General features: G+C 37.5%; 1 long non-coding RNA gene across 1 annotated transcript in view; it reads left to right on the top strand.

The window, feature by feature from the left end:
• Positions 1-2,700: 2,700 nt before the first annotated feature.
• The window catches only part of LOC111521060, a 6,955-nt gene continuing 2,450 nt past the window's right edge, over positions 2,701-7,205 (top strand). The window contains exons 1-2 of the long non-coding RNA XR_002724850.2: positions 2,701-3,032; positions 4,379-4,499. This is a non-coding gene — a long non-coding RNA (uncharacterized LOC111521060). The remainder of the gene's footprint in view (positions 3,033-4,378; positions 4,500-7,205) is intronic.

The raw sequence follows: 7,205 nt of genomic DNA, 5'->3' as shown, positions 1-7,205 counted from the left end.
GTAAGCAGAGAGATGGATATTCTAAGAAAAAACTGAAAAGAAATGCTGGAGATAGATCAGAAAACATAATAGAAATGAAGAATTCTTCTATGGGCTTATGAGCAGACTGAACATGGTTGAGGAAGGAATCTCTGAGCTTGAGCATCTCTCAACAGAAAGTGCCCTAACTGAAAAGCAAAGAGAAAAAAAAAAAAAAAAATGGAAAAAATATTTAAGGACTGTGGGACAACTATAAAAAGTTTAAAAACATTTAATGAAAATATTAGAAGAAGAAGAAATATAGCCAGGAACAGAAGAAGTGTTTGTAACAATAATGACTGAGAATATCCCAAAATTAATGTCAGACACCAAACCACAGATTTAGGAAGTTCAGAGAAAATCATGTAGGATAAACGCAAAATAAATAAATAAATCAGTCAAAAGCATATTATTCTCAAATTACGGAAAATCAAAGAATAAGAAAAAATTCTAAAAGAAATCAGAAGGAAGAAAACACCTTACACCTATAGAGGAGCAAAGATAAGAACTGACTGTGACTTCCCTTCAGAAATCATGCAGGAAAGAAGGATGTGAAGTGAAATATTTAAAGAGAAATCATCCTTCAAAAATGAACGAAAAGCAAAGATTCCAGAAGCACAAAAATTGAAAGAATTTGTTGCCAGTAAGCCTGCCTTGCAAGAGATGTTAAAAGACATTCTTTACAGAGAAGGAAAATGATATAGGTCAGAAACTGGGTTCTGCATAAAGAAAGAGCATCAGAGAAGGAATAATTAAAGATAAAGTAAAAACTTTTGTTTTCTTATTCTCAATTGACCTAACAAATAACAGTTAATTAAAAGTAATAATGACAACATTCTACACTGTATTTGATGTATATTATATACATATATATGTATGCATATATAAATTTATATATACATATATATTTAAATATAAGCAAAATGAATGACAGTTATGATCCAAGTGATGAGAGAGGGGACTTAGGATTATTTTCTTATAAAATACTTGCACTATATGAGAAGTGGTATAATGGTACTTGAAAGCTGTAAATGTATATTGCAATTTTTAAATTATAAATGTATATTGCAAATTCTAGGGCAACCGCTAAATAAATTTTTATAAAAAGAAGGATAACTAATATGATAAGAAAGACGAGAGAATGAAATTACTTAAAAAATGCTTAATAAAAGCTACAAACTGGGTGCAGTGGCTCATCCCTGTAATGCTAGCACTTTGGGAGGCCGAGACAGGTGGATTACCTGAGGTTAGGAGTTTGAGACCAGCCTGGCCAACATGGTGAAACCCCATCTCTACTAAAAATACAAAAATTAGCCAGATGTGGTGGCGGGCACCTGTAATCTCAGCTACTCGGGTGGCTGAGGCAGAAGAATTGCTTGAACCTGGGAAGCGGGGTTGCAGTGAGCCAGGATCATGCCACAGCACTCTAGCCTGGGCAACAGAGTGAGACTCTTTCTCAAAAACAAAACAAACAAACAAAGAAAACTACAAAAGGTAGAAAAAGAATAGGAGACAAAAACAGAAATAAACAAGGACAATAAATATAAACCAGTAACAAATATAAATATTAATCCAACTATATCAATAATTACTTTGAATGTCAATCATCTAAATTCACCAATGAAATGAAAGAGTTTATCAGAATGGATCAAAAAACAGGACCTAAGCATATCTTGTCTACAAGAAGCCCATTTTAAATACAGTGACACTTACAGATTAATAATAGGTCTTCAGAGCAAGGAAAGTTATCAGAGATAGAGTGAGGCATTACATAATGATAAAGGGGCCAGTTCTCCAAGAAGGCATAAAAATTTTTAATATGTATGTGCCTGAAAACAGAGCATAAAAATGTGATGCACAAACAGATAGAACTGCAAGGAGAAATTGATGAATCCAGTGTCATAATCAGAGACTTCAACACCATTCTATCAGAAATGGACAAATCCCAGCAGGCAGAAAATCAGTAATTATGTAGTTGAATTCAACAACACCATCAATCAACTGGGTGTAATTGACATCTATAGAGAACTTCATCCAACAGCAGGATAATACACATTATTCTTGAGTTCACATGGAACATTCACCAAAATAGACCATATTTTGCATCATAATACACACCTTAACAAATTTAACAGAAAAGAAATCGCATGATGTGTGCTCTCATACAGTTAATAAAACTAGGAATCAAAACAGAAAAAATGTCTGGAAAATTCCAAAATACTTGGAGTTTAAGCAACACACTTCTAAATAACATGAATCAAAGAAGAAATCTCAAGAGAAATTTAAAAATATTTTGAACTGAAAATGAAAGCAATTTGTTAACATTTGTGGGATGCAATGAAAGCAGTGCTTAGAGAGAAATTTATAGCATTGGATGCACATATTAGAAAGGAAGAAAAATGTAAAATCAATAATTTCCTAAAAGAAGAGCAAGTAGGAAAGAAATGACAAAAATAGAGCAGAAATCAGTAAAATTAGAAACAGAAAATCAATAGAAAAAATCAACAAAATCTAAAGCTCTTTCTTTGAAAAGATTAACAAGCCTCTAGCCAGGCTAGCTTAAAAAAAAAAAAAAAAAAAAAAGGAGAGTGGACACAAATTATTAGCATCAGAAATAAAAAAAGAGACATCACTACAAATCCCTTGGACATTAAAAGGATAATAAAGGAATATTTTGGACAACTTCATGCCCACAAACTTGAGAACTTAGATAAAACGAATCAATTCCTTGAAAGACCCAATCTAAGTAGACCTATATGTACTTAAAAAATTAAATCAGAGGGGGCGGGGCCAAGATGGCAGACTGTAAGCAGCAGTGATTGTAGGCTCCCATTGGAAAGATTCAAAACAGAGTGCGAATCCTGCACCAGCAACTGAGGTATCCAGGTTCTGTCACCAGGACTGACTAGGCGGCTAGCGTGACCCACGGAGAAGAAGGAAGAGCAGTGGGGTGCGGCAGCCCACCTGAGAACCACACGGGCAGGGGAGTCCCCCTCCCCCAGCCAAGGGAGTCGGTGAGTGAGCGTGCTACCCAGCCTGGGAAACTGCTTTTTCCATAGAAATGTGCAACCCACGGATTAAAAGATCCCACTTGTGAGCCCATGCCACCGAAGCTGAGGGTCCCAACCACAGAGATGCGCAGATTCTCAACAGCCACTCAGCTAGAATCTGCCTAAGCTGAGTTCCTGGGGAACGGGCAGCCATTACCACAGCTGCAGCCGCCTTCTGTATAAGCCAGCTGAGCTCCTTGGGGGAGGGGCGGCAGCCAACACTGGGGCTGCTAGCTGCCTAACACGCCAAGCTCCCAGGATGGGAGAAGGGTGGCAGCCATCTCTATAGTCCCAAGAAGTATTCCCCACAACCCAACACACCGACTGTAGTACTTTGGCCATAGTGCCTCTTCAGGCCTGACACTGACCCCTCCCGCCTCACTGAATGGAGACTTCCTGCAGGAACTCCAACAACTCCAGTCAGAGGCTCAGGGACAGAACTCTGATCTCCCTGGGCCTGAGCCCCTAGTGGGAGGAGTGGCTGTAGTCTCCGCAGACCAGCAGACTTAGTCTTTCCTCTTGCTAGTTCTGAGGAATCCAGGCAGCCCAGACAAGTGGGGTTTCCCACGGTGCAGCACATCCCCTCTTCTGAGATCCAAGGATAGGGAACATGGACTGCTGCCTCTCAATGGGAGAAATAACAAAGAATTTCTGGCCACTAAAAAAAAAAAGGCCTGTCACAGTGGCTCATGCCTGTAATCCCAACAATTTGGGAGGCCAAGGCCGGTGGATCTCCTGAGGTCAGGAGTTCGACACCAGCCTGGCCAACATGGTGAAACCCTGTCTCTACTAAAAATACAAGAATTAGCCGGGCGTGGTCGCGGGCGCCTGTAATCCCAGCTACTCAGGAGGCTGAGGCAGGAGAATCACTTGAACTCGGGAGGCGGAGGTTGCAGTGAGCCGAGATTGGGCCCCTGAACTCCAGCCTGGGTGACAGAGCGACTCTTTCAAAAAAAGAAAAAATACAAAACAAAAAACCAGCTGCCCACAAAACTGATTTAGGTTTTCACTGTGATTGAATTAAATGAATAGATTAGTTTGGAGAGATATGATAATTTACAATATTAAAACTTTACATATAACCACATTTATTCAGGTTATTTAAAAAATGTTCTTTTTGAAAAGCTTTATGCTTTCTTGTTTATTACTATATAATGTGCAGATAAATATTTTTGTTATTACTTGAATGAGAATTTTTAAATTTCTGTGTTTAAACTTATTTTTCTCTGATTCATAGCCCAGTGTTCCTCATGTACCTGTCACCTTACTAAAGTCTCTTACTAATTCTAATAGTTTTTTTTTTTTTTCAGATGGAGTCTCACTCCGTCACTCAGACTGGCGTGCAGTGAAGCGATCTTGGCTACCGCAACTCCTGCCTCCCAGGCTGAAGCAATCCTTCCACCTCAGCCTCCCAAATAGTTGGGACCACAGGTGCGTGCCACCATGCGTGGCTAACATCTGTATTTTTTTTGTAGAGATGGGGTTTTGTCATGTTGCTCAGGCTGGTCTTGAATTCCTGAGCTCAAGCTATCCGCCCACCTTGGCCTCCCAAAGTGTGACTCACTGCACCTGGCCACTAATTCTAATAGCTTTTCAGCTGGCTTTCTTAATACTGTCTAGGTGAAATTTGTCACATGTCAATAATGATAGCTTCAAATATATTTATGGATTTATAATATAATACATCTTATTTATTTTTCTTCTCTTGTTGCACTGTGTGGAATCTGTAAAATAGTCTTGAATACCATTAAGAAAGCGAGTTGTCCTTGATGTGTTCATTTATGAATAGAAATTATTCTAATGTTTCATAGTTCATATGTTTGCTGTCTTTTGCTGGTAAATATCATCTACTAGTCAGGGTTCTTAGTTTTACTCACTCTAACTAGTTTAAAAGGATCTTAGGTAGCTCACAGTTGTTCTACGTGGGCCTGAAAATAGGACTGGGATGCCACATACACAGAAGCAATGCAGTCTGGGATGATAAATCCAGGAGAACGCCCCAGTCGCATCACCGGACTTTTATAATGGAAACACCCCCCTCCCCATCATTTAGAACTGTGATGTCAAGGAATACATTCAGAAACTTTATTGCAGCTGACTCAGGAGAGCCAGGTGCCTCTGTCACTCCGATTGCCAAATATTTGAGCTCTTCCTACAAGGCCGCTGAGTTAAATTGCTTAATTTTGAATATCACACATGGGTGCTTCTGCTTGGCAGAGCTAGGTTACACATGCCAGCTACAAAGGACCCTGGCACAGGTAATTGTTGAACTTGCCATTTCTTAAAACATGTTAGAATAGGTACATTGTGAGCTAAACTTTTGTATTTGCTACCTACTCTGTAATTGATTAAGGACATTTCTTTCTATTCCTGGGTTATTTAAAGAGTTGTGTTTTGTATGTGCCAAATTTATTAACATCTTCTTTTTAGCACTTATTGAACAGATGATGTAACTTTTCTTTAATCTGTCAGTGAACATTATGTAATGTTGAGAAATCTTTGCATTCTTTGAATAAATCTTACTTTAAAATTAAATATGCTGGGTGTGGTGGCTCATGCCTGTAATCCCAGCACTTTGGGAGGCCAAGGCAGGTGGATTATTTGAGGCTAGGAGTTCAAGACCAGCCTGGCCAACATAGCCAAATGCCCATCTCTACTAAAATACGAAAATATTGCCAGGCATGGTGGCACACATCTGTAATTCCAGATACTCAGGAGGCTGAGACAGGAGAATTGCTTGAACCTGGAAGGTGGAGGTTGCAGTGAGTCGAGATCGCACCACTGCAGTCCAGCCTGAGTGACAGGGCAAGACTCTGTCTCAAAAATAAATACATACATAAATACATAAATAAATAAGGTATACTTCTGCATTGGATTGAATAGCAATTTTATAGAATTGTTGTATCTAGTATTTATAGAAAAGACAGTTATAGTTTCCGTGTGTGCTATATATGAGTAGTTTTTAGGTGAGGATTGTACCATCTTCCTAGAATAAATTAGAATTTCCTTATTTTTCCATGTTATGGGACCACATGAAAAAAAAACACAGAAATTCTGTATTTCTGAAATCCACAAAGGAGTTCACCTGGAAAATCACATTTTTTCCTATTTTTGATTTCCTTTTCAATTTCTTCTATTGTTATTGATCTACTCAACTTTTCCACTACTAGAGTTAATTGTGGTACTTTGTTTCCTGAAAACATGAAATGATTGCCACAATCAAGCTAGTTAGCATATCCATTACCTCACACAGTTATAATTTTTTTAATGGTGAGAACATTTAAGATCTACTCTCTTAGAACATTTCAAGTGTACAGTATAGTAATATTAACTATAGTTACCATGCTCTACATTGTCTTCAGAACTTATTCATCCTGCATAACTTAAACTTTATACCCTTTGACCAACATCTATTTCTTCCTCATTCCAGTAACCATCATTCTACTGTCTTCTTTTGAGTTCTACTTTTCTAGATTCCAAATATAAGTGAGGTCATACGGTATTTGTCTTTCTGTATCTGGCTGCTTTCACTTAATACAATATCCTCCAGGTTCATCCATGTTGTCATAAATGATAATGTGTCCTTTTTTAAAGACTGCATAATATTCCATTTTATTTGTCTATCTCCGTTCATCCAGCGATGGGCACTTGAGTTGCTTTTATGTCTTGGCTATTATAAATAATGCTGCAATAAACATGGGAATGTGGCTATTTCTTTGACATATTGATTGTATTTCTTTTAGATATATAATCAGTAATGGGATTGTTCAATCATATGGTAGTTCTATTTTTAATTTTTTGAGTAACCTTCTTACTGTATTTCATAGTGGCCATACTAATTTACATTCCCACATATACAAATTTCCCTTTTCTCTATATCTTCACCAACACTCGTTATCTTTTGTCTTTTTGATAATGGTCATCCTAACAAGTGTGAGGTGATGTCTCATTGTGGCTTTAATTTGCATTTCCCTAATGATTAAGGATGTTGAACATTTTTTCATGAACCTATTGGCCATTTGTATGCCTTCTTTTGAGAAATATCAAGTTATATGTCCATTTAAAAAATTAATTTGTTTTCATGCGATTGAGTTTTTTTTTTTTTTTTTTTTTTTTTTTTTTTTTTTTTTTTTTTTT

Source organism: Piliocolobus tephrosceles, chromosome 7, assembly GCF_002776525.5.
Source record: "Piliocolobus tephrosceles isolate RC106 chromosome 7, ASM277652v3, whole genome shotgun sequence".
Lineage (NCBI taxonomy): Eukaryota > Metazoa > Chordata > Mammalia > Primates > Cercopithecidae > Piliocolobus > Piliocolobus tephrosceles.
Note: the sequence above shows the minus strand (reverse complement) of the source record. Positions and strands in the feature narration are given on the sequence as shown.